Source organism: Panthera pardus, unplaced genomic scaffold (genome assembly GCF_024362965.1).
Source record: "Panthera pardus isolate Hobbes unplaced genomic scaffold, ASM2436296v1 HiC_scaffold_6, whole genome shotgun sequence".
Taxonomy (NCBI): domain Eukaryota; kingdom Metazoa; phylum Chordata; class Mammalia; order Carnivora; family Felidae; genus Panthera; species Panthera pardus.
The window spans coordinates 89,715,569-89,730,672 of NW_026526991.1; the positions used below are offsets into that span (position 1 = coordinate 89,715,569).

General features: G+C 35.9%; 1 protein-coding gene across 3 annotated transcripts in view; it reads right to left on the minus strand.

Annotated features, from left to right (window-relative positions):
* The window catches only part of PIK3C2G (phosphatidylinositol-4-phosphate 3-kinase catalytic subunit type 2 gamma), a 350,214-nt gene that overhangs the window by 43,324 nt on the left and 291,786 nt on the right, over window positions 1-15,104 (minus strand). The gene's annotated exons all lie outside the window — the stretch shown is intronic.

Below are 15,104 nucleotides of genomic sequence, written 5' to 3' on the forward strand. Positions count from 1 at the left end.
CCCCACTAATCATTCTCCAAAAATGCTTATAACATCATCTCTAATAACTTTTTCTTTTTTCATGTCTCCCGCCCACCCCACCCCACCAAATCTGATGGGGATTTTCTTGGCTATTATATAGCTACTCTATTTCTAGTGAAAAACTCTCTATCATTTGTTTTTATGATACTAGGTTGTCTCAGTTTTGCTTCCATTTGTCCCATCATCTCTTTTTGGACTTTTTTTTTTTCAGGCTCCTTTTCCTTTTGGTTATAATTTAAGTTCTAGTGTTCTTCACTTCCAGGCCATCTCTCTCACTCCTGACACATTCTTTCTGGGTGATGGTATCCCTTTTGGCAGCTTCTACAATGATGCACCAATCTAAACCTTTATCCCAGATCTGTCTCTTGAGCCTCAGCCCTCTATATCAAAACACCTATTTGTTGGCTTCCTTGACTTTTCTAAAGACAATTACAACCAAAAAGTACACCAATAACTGCATTTTCTTTGCCTTCAATTTGCTACTTCTTCCTATGTCCAGGCTCAAAATAGAGTGTATTTTTTAGACTCTCCATTGTTCCTTACTCCACACATAATATTTATTGCTAAGTCCCCTATTGAATTCCTAAATATCTCAACTACCCATTTCTTCTTTCCAGGTATGCTTCTGAGTTCCAACATCCTCACTTTTCACCTAAATTACAGCAGGGATTCCCAACTCTTACCTTGCTACTCTTTTTTTTTTTTTTCCTTAAAACTGATATTTATTCTTTTATTTATTTATTTATTTATTTATTTATTTTTATTTATTTTTTATTTTTTTCCAATATATGAAACTTATTGTCAAATTGGTTTCCATACAACACCCAGTGCTCATCCCAAAAGGTGCCCTCCTCAATACCCATCACCCACCCACCCCACCCTCCCACCCCCCCATCAACCCTCAGTTTGTTCTCAGTTTGTAACAGTCTCTTATGCTTTGGCTCTCTCTCACTCTAACCTCTTTTTTTTTTTTTTTCCTTCCCCTCCCCCATGGGTTTCTGTTAAGTTTCTCAGGATCCACATAAGAGTGAAACCATATGGTATCTGTCTTTCTCTGTATGGCTTATTTCACTTAGCATCACACTCTCCAGTTCCATCCATGTTGCTACAAAAGGCCATATTTCATTCTTTCTCATTGCCACGTAGTATTCCATTGTGTATATAAACCACAATTTCTTTAATCCAATCTGTTTTCCACTTCATAGTCAAACTGATCTTTCAAAATAAATATCTAACAGTTAACTGCTTAAAACCCAGCAATGGCTCCTTATTGCTTTTATGAAACAGGCTAACTGCTTCACAAGGCTTGTAAGACCTATTTTGCTTGGGATATTGCTCATTTCCCCTCTTTATCTCTCACCATTTCTCTTCTAGGACTTCATGCTTAACTACACTGAATTATATTTCTTTCCTCAAGTGTGTCAGCTCTCTCACCTCTTTGTCTTCCTACACACTTTGTCGTTATCCATCCTTTCCACACTTATCCACCCATTTGCCCAAGGTTTTTCATGTGCTTTCTTTTCTACTCTTTTAGCCTCGTCGATAGGATATCAAGAGGAGGGATTGTCATTTATTCACTCATATCTAATAGAGTATTTTTGCTTAATCAATATTTATTAACCAGAACTGAGATCTGTTTTTACATAAAGAATACATTGGTTTTCCAATGCATATATTGTTATCTATGTAGCAGTTTTATGCATCAGTGTAAATTAGTTAATTACCAAATTTTGATCTCTATGTATTAATCTCTTGTGAACTTGCTTAATAAGAATCTATCCCCAGGAAATGTATCCATATTCAGGATGCTGACCAAATCAAGTTTTTTGTTTTTTTGTTTTGTTTTGTTTTGTTTTGTTTTGTAAGCTTAAAGTCAAACTTCAGACTGTGTAGAATTTGTTGAACAAAATTTGACCTTCTTGGGCCTTTTGACAACTAGTCAATTATTCTTCTCTGGTGACATTTTGGCCTCACCACCCAATGGTTATTAAACTTCAATAGTAGGCAGAATATCTTCCCAATTAGTGTCTGAAATGTCACCACTAGCCAATTATTCCCTTGTGTTTACACTGTCATATCCTTGAAATCCTCATTTGTAATTCTGGGTGTGGGTGACATACTAAATACTAATTCCTTATTGTAACGAGATTGTTTTCATTCTTGAGGAGAAACATGACTCAGTGTCAATGGAGGGAGAAATCAATAAAAGAGATGAAGAGGGGAGGAAAAGTAATGTTGTTGGATCTTAAAATAATTAATTTTGAAATTTTCTCAGACTTGGCTTTACTCACGTGCATGCCTCCCACTGCTTTTTAGCACACTGCACCACTATAGAGTATGAGTTATAGAAATGTCAGTACTAAAGTTGTTCTTACTGATGACTTAGATCAATGTTCTCAGTTGGGTTTGTATTGATCCCCAAGCAGTGTAGCTACATTTAGTTGTATAGGTTGTATACTGAGCAACATTACAGGTGCCATTTTTACATGGATTCTAAGTATAATCCTACTTAGCAGTGTTCCCCATAAGTAGGGCTGGCAGATATAGCAAACAAAACCAGAGGATGTCCATGCAATATTTGCAACATACTTATTCTAAAAAGAGATATGTTTATCTCAAATTCAAATTTAACTGGGTGGCCTGCATTTTACTTGCTACCCTACAATATGAGGTGTCTAGAAAACGTGTGGGCACACTTTTGGTTGTCTCAGAGGATACAACTGGCAATTAATGGGCAAGGCCACTTATCCTAAATGTGCTGCAATACCCAGGAGGTTCTCACATTATGAAGAGTGTTTCTTTTCTGCTTAGTTCTTCAAAAGGTAATGGTCTCCCAGGTTAAAACAAAAACAAAACAAAAAACTCTGAAATTAATTACTCTATTGTAGAAGTGAGAAACCTGAATATTAGATAGCATAAGTGATTCAGTGATTGAAATTAGTACCAAAAGCAAAACAAAACAAAAAACAAAATGCAACCAACCAACAAAGCCCTGTGTTACCTGTGTTATCATTGCCAATGGCCTATAGATGTGAAGAATGCATATGGGAGACAGGTGGGAGATGTGGCTACAGAGTCCTAGAGTACACTAGTTCTATAGAAACCTGAAACTACTGTGACCTGTTGATGAATGTTAAGCAGAAAAGCCTCACAATCAGATATTTTTAGAAAGGTGACAGTGTAGCATTGTGGAGAAAGAAAAGGCAGCAGCCAGTTTTGGAGAATATCATCAGCAACATACTGTATTTTCTAAGCATATTGTATTTTCTAATTTTCCATTGTGCTTTCCCATTAATTCTCTAAAATGGCATTTGCATTCTCTCCCATTCCCTTTATCTCTCTGGTCCTGGTGGTGGGGTAGGTAGCCTCCTCGCATCTCCTTGCTCTTCTAACCTCCATTCTTTCTTCTTTTATAAAAATACCCTGCTTTGAAGATCATGTCTGCTGACTCTACTGCCCTCCCCACCTCCCTTGCTGTTGCACTTGTCTACTGACCTCTAGGTCACTGACCTTCATTTCTTGAACATTTTCCACCCTGGAACATTGTCATTTTCTTCAATAGTTCTTGTCGTAATTCACACTGTTTTATTTTATTTTATTTATTTTTGAAATAATTTTGTGTTTTACTTTACTTTTTTTTTTTTTTTAGAGAGAGTATATGAGCAGGGGAGAGGGGCATAGCGAGAGTATCTTAAGCAGGCTCCATGCTGAGCATGGAGCCCAACATAGGGCTCTATCCCATGACCTGAGCCAAAATCAAGAGTCGGACATTCAACCAACTGAGCCACTCAGGCGCCCCATTTCATGCTTATCTTAATATTCACACAAATTATCCTTTCCTGTGGTAGTTCCTTTGCTTTTTAACTTCTCTCACCTATTGATGTTGTTCTGCATCCTACTCAGGCACTCACTCCTGTTCCCTTGATCTTGTCTCGATCAGTGAAGAAAGCGCTTCCATTATCTTGAAAAGAATTTCTATAAGCTACCACCAACACATCTATCATCTTACTTCACTTCTACCCTTTCCTCCATTACATGGGTGGACTGTCTGTACTTTAATCTCACACTGATTTGTCACAAGATATCATGCTCTTTACTCAAGGTTAACACTTTGGCCTCTGGCTAAGTTCTCATTTTTCTCATCATCAGTTTTTACTTCTTCAATAGATCTTCCTACCAGCATACATATATACTATAACATTTCAGTAAACAAAATTTCTTGACCTACATTTTCCTGCACATTATCTTATTCCTGTTCATCCTTAGATAAAAGCTCCTGCAAGGATAATTTCCTATTTTTATCCTAAATGCCTCTCTTCATATTCTCCTTTGAACCTATTCTTTTTTTTTTTAATTTATTTATTTTTGAGAGAGAGAGAGAGAGCGTGTGCACACGAGTTGGGAAGGGGTAGAGAGAAATACAGAGATCCCAAAAGAGAAATCTGGGCTGACAGCGCAGAGCCCTATGTGGAGCTCAAACTCACAAACCATGAAATCATGACTTGAGCCGATATCAAGAGTCAGAAATTTAACCAACTGAGCCACTCAGGCACCCCTCTTTTGATCCTGTTCTAGTCAGAGTTTTGTTTCTAACACTCCCATCAAACTGTTGTTAAATTCACCAATGATACTCATTTTTCTAAATCCAGTGGTCAATTCTCAATTTTTGACCTAGCAGTAGTATTTGAAACAGCTGATTTTGCTTTCTTTGAATTTAATTTTCTATTTGATTCCAGGCATAAAATGCTTCTGGTCTCTAAGAGGTCACTTTTTTCTCAACCTCTCTTGTTGATTCTCTCCCATCTTCTCAAACTTTAAACTTGGTATGCTGCAAGGTCTAGTCCTCAGATCTCTTCTGTGTTTACATTTCACCCTAAGTAATCTCATCTAGTCCTATGGCCTAGAAAACCAATTATTTGCTGACAACTTCAATATTTGAATTTCCAGCCTTTCTTTTTCCCTCACCTCAAGACAGTCAATTTTCCTCTTGACATCTCCGATTAGAAATTTTGTATGGAACTCAAACCTAGTGTATTTTGATCTAAACTCCTGTTTGCTCCCACTCTCCACTGCTCCGCCTATAGTTTTCTCCATCACAGCAAATATTCAGCCAATACAGACTTGTATGGCCCTAATGGTGGGTTAGTGGCTGGCACTTTTCCTGGTCAGTGTCTGTGCCCTAACACTTGTTAAATATTTGGTCTATCCCTCCTATTTGGAACATTATATATTTGGTGAATAAATCAATAAGAGTTTGGGCTTTTTTTAGGGACTCTAAAGTTACTGGTCTTTGATATATCAATGTTTCAGGTCAATGCATTAGGTTTTATTAAACGCTTTATAAGATTATATACATATTTTCTTTGCTAGAGTAGATGTTTCACTAATATGGGTTTTTTAATGTCTAATAATGCACTTGAAAGTTAGAAATGTAGTCAACAAAAAGCAAATTTGAAAGCCAATTGAACAATTTAAAATTAATATCTGCATCAGCTTATTTTTGTCAAGTTCAGAGCTCTTATTAATATGTTGTTTACCAATTATATTATTAAGCCATTTGCAATTTAAAATGATTGATTTATGAGAAAGCTAATCAATTCAAAGTTGCTCAAAACTTGTGTTTTTCTTACATGAACAAAGACTACAGAGAGTTAAAGTATTTGCAAAGATCAGAAGTAATGTAATATAACACTGAGATCAATTTTTTCTTTCTCTAAAATAACACATTAAGAATTCCCATTTATTAACTGGCAAGCCAACATCTAGAATTGGCTGCAAGATTTAGTTTCAGTGAGTTAAAACAATAAGCTAAATCTATCTCTCTCAAACACTGTGAAAGACTGTAAAAATGTGAATTTAAAAATGAATTCCCATAAGAGTTTTAAATCAAAGTTGAACAGTAATTGTATTTTATTGCCTTTTTCATAAGGTAGCTTGTCAGAATGTCCAGTCTTTAATGTAGTTCAACCCATTTGTTCATATTGGAGTTACATAGAAGAACGACACTATGAAGAACGGTGAACTTCTAAAGAATCTTTCATAATTCTCATTCTAAAATGTCATCAGCACTTCACTAGACTCTAAAAAATAATCTTGGTTTTACTGATGGTACACATGTGACATTTATCCTGCCTGCAAAGTCATCCCAGCCAGCTCCAAATAGGAAAAGAGCAATGTAGTGACAAATGTAGTAATTAACATCTGGGTTTAGCAACCAGGGAACAAGAAACATATGTTCACTATTAAGATGGGATTTACCCATTTGGATTTATTTTGACATTGGATCTCTGCTTAAAATAATAACATTGCCTACACCATAAGTGATATTATTCCTTATTTTAAGAGGCTTTTAGAAATAAGCAGCAATACTGCTAAGAGCTAGAAATTACAGTGAATATAACTTTAAAATTAAAAAGAAAGGAGAGCTGTTTATATATCTCGGCTGAAGTCAGATGTGGGGATATGTGTGTTTAGGTACTGCAATCATGTGCTATAACTTATTATTTCATGTGTATATTGTTCTTTATAAACATCTTATTTAGTTTGCAACACAATTCCACCAAAACAGGGCAACATTTAAAGCAAAAAGAATTCCTGTTATCACAACTATCATTTGCTTGTGGAATGAAATTACATTGAAAGGATAAAAAGAAGTTTCTATTAGCTTCAGAGAAGAAAGTAAAGCTAAACAGACAAAAGCCAGGTAGATACAGGACTAGACATCTAAACTGATGCTTCCAAGCTCATTAAAAGAGATATTGAGGTAGCATAGAATTATAGTCTTCATTTATGCCTATTTTCTTTTATCAACAGATTATATGGGCGTGTGTGTGTGTGTGCATGAGAGAAAGAAAGAGAGAGAAACAGAGAGAGACAGAGATTTATAGGCATTGCTCTATCTGGGTCCCTCTTATGTCTTTAGACCAAAGCCCCAAAGATGTGTCTCCCATCTAGCCTAACTCTGATACCTGATATTGGACTTTAAAACAGACTGTTTTGGGGCACCTGGGTGGCTGTCAGTTAAGCGTCCGGCTTCGGCTCAGGTCATGATCTCACCATTCGTGAGTTCGAGCCCCACATCAGGCTTTGTGCTGACAGCTCAGAACCTGGAGACTGCTTCGGATTCTGTGTCTCCCTTTCTCTCTGTTCCTCCCCAACTCATACTCTGTCTCTCTCTCAAAAATGAATAAAGATTACAAAAATAAAAAAAAAACACCCTTTTTATCTCATTTGCTCAACAAAAAGCAAGACTGTTTACATTTGTGAATGACACTAGGAGGGAATATAGCAGCTGATTTAGCAAGATTGTCCAGTTTTACATTCAGGCTGCATCTTCTACTTCTTCTCTTCTTTTTCCATTCGCTGCCATATATTTCTTTATGTTCATGTCTGTATTTATCACTGTATTATAAACTCATTGAGAATAAAGTTTATATGGTATTAGTTGAATCTCTCCAATTTGTTCTCTACAACCAATTTAATCCTCTTAGTCTAGAGTGTTATACATAGTAATTGCCCAATAAAAATTTTAAAATCTTTACAAGGTTATGTTCAGTGATATAGAATATTTTTAGTTACAAATAAATGTACTAAATGTACATTAATAATAATTGTACTAATATAACTAAAAAAGAATGTGAGCTTTAGTACATAGGCATAATAGTATTATTTGTCTTTCCTACACTGCCATATGACAAGCAGCTAGGTAAGAAGAAAAGTATTTTTATGAGCATTTTTCTAGGGCCAGAGATGGGGATTATTCTATTGCAGGAATATTCAACACAAATGTAAAATTACTTTAAATCTCTTATTTTATTAGAAGCAGAAAGGAAACTTGCGTATGTGTAAAAATTTCCTCTAAGCCATTCATAGCACTTAAAATAATTAAAATATTCATGTTACATCCATGACTCTATAGATTTGATGATTACATAGATAAAACTTTGTTGATATATATGAGAAAAGGGAAAAAGTGTATCAATAGTACAAAACTTAGAAAATCTCAAAATAACATGATTTACTTTGAAATTATGTAACTTTTAGGCTGATAATGTCTTATTTAGTTAAACGATGTTTTCATTTCTAGAATATAAACAAACTGAACCAGGGAACAGTCCACCAACATATGGAGACACATAAAGTTTTCACCATGATTAATCCATTTGAAGATAATTGATAACCGACCACATTATGCAATTATGCACAAAGAACCTGGGTGAAGAGGCACCTGGTATTAATGCTAATCAGCATCTGATGATATCCCTGTCAAATTATTATTGTTCTATTATCATATAATCTATATAATGAGTATTATATCAAGACCCATAAAGTTCCTTAGCAATAAGGGTGAAAAACCAATTATGAAGTTATGGAAGTCTTTATGGGGCCATTGGCACTTATCAACATAGACAGACTATTGAGAAAGACTGTAAACTACAAGGGAAGTGCCCTAGTCTGATTCCACTTTTGACTTTCTGGAATAGAATTTCTCAAATCTGGCTGTGCGTCTAAATCCACTTGAGTTCTTAAAAAACAATACAGATACCTAGATATCAACCTTTACCTAGAGAATCAACATTTGTAAGGATGAGGCCCCAGAGCATACTTTTTATTTATTAAAAATTTTTAAAAAATGTTTATTTATTTTTGAGAGACAGAGACAGAGTGAGAGTGGGGGAGGGGAAGACACACACACACACACACACACACACACACACACACACACACACAGAATCTGAGGCAGGCTCCAGGCTCTGAACTGTCAGCACAGAGCCTGACACGGGGCTCGAACTCACAAACTGTGAGATCATGACCTGAGCCAAAGTCTGACACTTAACTGACTGAGCCACCCTGTGTCCCAAGAGCATACTTTTTAAAACCTCCTCAATTTATTCTAAAAAAATTGATCACAGGTGCTATTAAGGCACCCCTGGCCAGACCATATACAATGTAGGCAATCAATAAACATTTGTTGAATGACTAATGCAGTTTTCCAAAATAGCCTCTTTTATGCTAGTGCCCACATTTAATTTTTGTTGACTTGATTTTTATTAATATAGCACTACTTTATTTGTTTTGTAGTATAGAAATGGCAACTAATGAATTCAATTAAATTATCAGGGGGGTGTTACTTTAGAAGAAGGCACATCTATAATATTGGTATCCTTTTGTAAGAGACAAATGGGATCCCCCTCGTTGGAAGTTCAGTGTGAGAAGACGGCTGACATATTCTCACTTAGAGTATTTATAGGATCTGTGATTTTACAATAGTGTCTCATGTTTGATGATATAAATACCTCTTCTTTTTCCTTCTGTTTTTTTATTCTCACTCAACTCTTAGACCTTAATTCATCCAAGAACAAGACAATGTGGTGTCTGAAGTTTCTTCACCTTCCTTTTCCTAAATACTGACCAATAGGGATTAAAAACAAAAGAAAAACATCTCTTCCTGGGGTATCTACCGTAGAACTTTGGTTACCACATTAGCAAATGTGAATGTGATGAAACCTGGGACCTCTATGTGTGGTGGTTTTTTTCATCTGCCTGTGTACAGCAGTGACTGTGGTGGGCAGCAATATTCACTAAACCTTGCTGTGTTAAGCTGCCCCTTTGCAAGTCTTACCCACCTGTTATGTCTGACCATTTGCTTTCCCCTCTCATAACAGTCCTCTGCTAACATTTCTGTAGACCTCATCCTGTGAGCAGACACATCTAAGCATTCCCTATTGAAAGCCTGCTGCCACATAAAAACGGATCTCAAAACTTGTCTTCTTCACACTGGGACCAGAAATCAGAAGCCTCTCCACTTTGCACTTACTTGTCTCTGCCTAAATGGGCCAAGGCCTGGCACCTTCAATGGTTACTAGATATTTTGTCAATCACCCTGAAAAGGCATCGCCTTTAAAACAGCTTTAGTATAATCAGTAAGGCAGCCTTCCGCATACAAAGATGATAATCCCATCCACTAACCCCTCATCATTTTCCCTTATAGACAACTGCCATGCCCATGAGGCCCTTGACTATAGCATAAGTTAATGGACATGACCTTAGGAGAATGTTAGAGTTAGTAGAGAACATTAAGATGTCAACATTCTAAAAAGGGATGTCTGGCGAGACCCCTTGATCTTGGGGTCATGAGTTCAAGTCCTATGTTAGGCATAGCATTCTATATTCTGAAATACACAAAAAGTAGTTGAAATCCAATGAAATAAATTAAGTTGCCTTGATCCTATAGGGCAGAAGCCTCTGTTATAACACATTTCCCATTACTCATTGATTAAGACATAAAACCAAATATATTCAAAAGATAGAATACAATTTATATTGAGTAGGCAAGTTTAAATTAATGTATATGCAATATATCTACACATAATCATTTATTATAATATAGTTTTACTATTGGTCTAACACCATTTTCAACAATTATTTTATATCTTTGTTTTCAGTTTCCTCATTATATAGATCTAGTCCCATAATGAACACATACTGTTTACTTCTTTCTCTTTGTTCGTAACAGACATATTAAAAATGTGCTCTGAATGGTGTTTCTGAAGGGTACAATCATGATCCAGTGCACTATTAATGCTCATCCTTTATGAGCATGGCCAGGCAGTGTTCCTGGGCATGGTACTGGGTAACCGGTGGGACCACTTTCTGAATTGGCAGCTAGCAGAATTCCCAAGATTATTCTCTAGCCAGCCAGGCTCCGTCATGGGGTTCCTATCGGATTATACACTGGGGTGAGGAAAAATATCAAAATTACGTTAATTTTTATTTTGTAACATCATCCAAATATTCCATTTGTCTACAAAGTTTTATTTATTTATTTATTTATTTATTTATTTATTTATTTATTATTTTTATTTTTTTCAGATTCTAAACACATTCTCTTTATCACATATTTGATTCAGAGGAGAAACTATGTGTGGGAGGTGGGGAAAGGGACCACCTTGCCTAGGAGCAACCCCTACTATTTTTCTACAAAATTTAAAACATTTATTACTTATTAGTTTAGTAGTTTCTATTAAAACATAAATAAATGACATGTTTTGGAGGCATGAGCTAATTTCTAAAAAAAAACAAAAAACAAAAAACCAAAAAACAACCCGAACTTATAGGATGTAAGAATAAATAAGCAACCACTGTTAAATACTTTTCAGATGCAAACTTTCAGTCTTTCAGGTTTTGAAAAGCAATATAAATCCCATTGTTAATATATGCCAATGGTTCTGTTATTATTCATTTAAAATATCAATTAAATATTGATGAGTTTGTAAATGCTATACATGGGTAAAAATTGAATGAATATAGTTATTGAGTTTTTTAAGCTTCAAAACAAAAGGAAAGCATAAAACCATAATGGATGCTTCGTCCTTGAAATTCTTTTTGTCTAACACAACTTTCTCCCAATTTCTATTTACTAACTCCTATTTGCCCTTTACAACAACCTGAATGCCCAGCTCTCTGGGATGCCTTCTCTAACTCACTTGGAATTCAGTTAAGTATACCTCCTTAAGTGCTCAACCACTTGTCCTTTGATACAAAACAACATCTCCAGCTGAGAATCTACCAGCCTGGAAACAATATTGGAGCACAATCTTCTTGAGTTCATATTTGCTAAAAGTCAATCATATAGGAGGGCACCTGAGTATCTACTATATTGAAGGCCAAATGTCTGATCATGTCCAAACTGGAAAAAAAAGTGTGTGTGTGGGGGAGATGTCTATAGTATATACCTCATACTATAGGTAATTTTTCTCAAACAATAGTGTGCATTAGAACACCCTGCAAGACTTATTATTACACAGATTGTTGGGTCTCATCTCCAAAATTTCTGATTTTGGGCCTCTGGCTGTCTCAGTTGGTAGAGCATCGACTCTTGATCTCAGGATTGTGAGTTCAAACCCCATGCTGGGTGTAGAGATTACTAAAAAATAAATAAACTTCAAAAATAACAAATGGGCTAAAATTTCTGATTTAGTCTGTCTAGGATGGGCTGAAAAATTTGCATTCTTGTAAGTTCCCAAGTGAAGTTCCTAGCACAGTCCAGAAACTATGCTTTAAGAACCACTAGTCTTAGAAACTGGTGATAGGAATTCAAAAGTCTCACCTCTTGCTTCTAGCTATATGGAATCTAATGCAGTCATTATTGACAATTCTGGGTTTTTTTCTAATAGCTTTAGGACCCCTAAGATCTGAATTGTGGGATTTTCTTCTTTTAAGTAGGTCTATTCATCATCAAACCACGATATTACCCAACTGGGAGGTACAGCAATAAGCTAACATCCTGAATCAGCAAACCTACAGTTGAGACAGAATTTTTAATACGTTCATTAATATATTGTACTTTTAAATTTCAGTAAGGTTTCCTTGATATACATTGATTTACTCTACCATACAGCATGTAACTGAAAAAACTTCAAACCATGACTGCAGTAGTCTCATCTACTACCTTTCCCACATTCCAAGTAGAGAAGAAAGTTGTTGAATTAACAGCTGAGAAACATAGGATTCTTTGACCCTTTATTACGTCTCAGTTGTGGGATCTAGTGTAGTCTTCCTGGATAATGCTTGCAATTTACTGAAGCTTAAAATATGTCTACATATATAGGATGATGTTATGTGTAGGTTTCTTAGGTCAAGGTACAACCCAAGTACTGCTGACATTTAACTAAGACTACAAAATCCAGGAATTGCCTATTAATGTCTGAATCAAGGCTACACTAAGAGGGGCACCTGGATGGGGGAGGAGAAAAGGAGTGTTCTCAAAATTTTAATCAAGAAACCTATACAAGGGCCAGTTGGTATAAATGCTTCTGTTATTCACCCGCAACTCCAACAACAATGGGCATTTTATTAATTAGCATATTGAATGTCAGACATTAGATTTTTTAAAATAAAAATGGTAGCTTATTGGCTAGCTTGATTAATATTGGAAATGGGCTCTCATTGGTGATATTAAAGTTATTCCAGATGTGTGGATTACTTACAAATATTCCATAAATGTTTTTCATTTTTGCATTAAAAGGCAAAAAACAAAACAAAACAAAACAAAGCAAAACCACAAACAACCATAAGAGGCTTGCATACTGTACCCTTAGGGATAATGTTTTAGATAAATCCCTAAAGAGTCCTAAGTCTGTCTAAGAACTCTGAAGGATTCTGCTAGTGTGGTACTTGCCTCTAAAATTTAGCATTTGTCTCATAGAAACCTTTAATTCAAATGGTGATAGAAACACCTAATAGTATAGAGAGCTAGTGACCCTTTGAACATTTGGAAGGAGTTGCACATCCATGTGCATGTATAGCTTATATGCTTATATGAGTGTGTATGGTATGTGGGATCTTTTTTTTTTTTTTGACACATATAAGAGAGCAGAACAGAAATGGAGTCTGGAATTTCTGGCATTAATTTTCCAGACTATTCTCAGAATTATTGGTGAGTACATCAAACAGCTTACCAAGGAATCATTAAATATTTTTTCAGATGGGAAGTGTCAATAGACTTAGACCCTCTGATATAGCCTATAAGAGAAAAGTTATATTTGAGCATAGGATGGGGGTGAGAAAGCAAAATGGCAGATATCTCTGAAAGCTGTGGGTGATGATTGCATTTCTAGAATCCGATTTTTGAGGACAGTAGATTAAGCAAGCCATTTAATGCACACCTACTGATGAGGATAATTGGATTACTGCACAAATTTGTGTCTTGAAACTTTGCTTGAAAGCATCAGAGAGCTAACAAGATAGTGAAGAAGTATGAAGCCAGGATGTGGGACAAGGATTTGGAGATGCAAACTTGGGTTTGACACTACATTTCTGTTGTGGGTATTTATTGATATGGGTTGGAACAGTGGATGGGCTGAGAGGTTGAGCAGTACTTTTGACCACCTTGCAGAAATAAGAGGAAAGGAAATGGAACCCAGAGCTGCCAAGTAGGCTCTTGGTGAATCTGCCTCATTTTGGACTTAGATCCAAAATGGCTACATCTGGGGCACCAAGGTGGTTCAGTCAGTTAAGCGTTAGACTTCAGCTCAAGTCATGATCTCATGGTTCGTGGGTTTGAGCCCGACTTTGGGCTCTGTGCTGACAGCTCAGAGCCTGGATCCTGCTTTGGTTTCTGTGTCTCCCTCTTTCTCTGTCCCTTGCTCACCTGTGCTCTGTCTCTGTCTCTGCCAAAAAATAAATTATATATATAAAGAAACAAAACAAAATGGCTACAATTAAGGAACAAAGATGAACCTGAAATAGGCCCTCATAAAGGCTACAGTTTGGTTTTGAAAAATCTGAATCCCTGCTATTGAATTTCAGTAATCCTAGATTGTTAATGTCCTCAGATATTATAATTCTCTATACTAAAGTAACAAACAACAACATAGGCCTCCAATTATTTTTACAAACGACATTGCAGTGCAATATCTGGCCACAATAAAAAGGAAAATAACCAACCTTACAAAGGAACAAGACTGGATGATTAAAGAACAGTAGAAATACTAGACAATAGAAATATACATGCAGTGGGCCCCAATGTTGAAGTTTTTACAAAGATTTAAAAATAACTATGCTTATTATTTTCAAAGAAATAATAAAAAGACAGATTTTCAGCAAGGAATAGAAACCAAAAAACAAGGAAATTCTAAAACTGAAAAATGTAATAATTGAAATTGAAATTAAGAGCTCAAAGGATGGATTTAACAGTATATTAAGCACAGATAAGTAGGGGCGCCTGGGTGGCTCAGTCGGCTAAGCAGCTGACTCTTGATTTCAGCTCAGGTCATGATCTCACGGTTGTGAGATCAAGCATTGCATTGGGCTCAGTGCTGAGTGTGGAACCTGCCTGAGATTCTCTCTCTCCCTCTTTCTGTGCCCCTCCTTCACTCGTGGGCTGTCTCTCTCTCTCCCTTAAAATAAATAAATAAACTTTAAAAAAAACTTAAAACAACCTTAGGTAAGTAGAAAATAGGTAACTCAAAAGCTAAGTCAGAAGAGAACTATTGAGAATGAATTAGGAGAACAAAAGGAGAAACAAGACAGGAGTAGAGGTATGAGGAGAATTAACATATGTGATTACAGCTTCAGAAAAA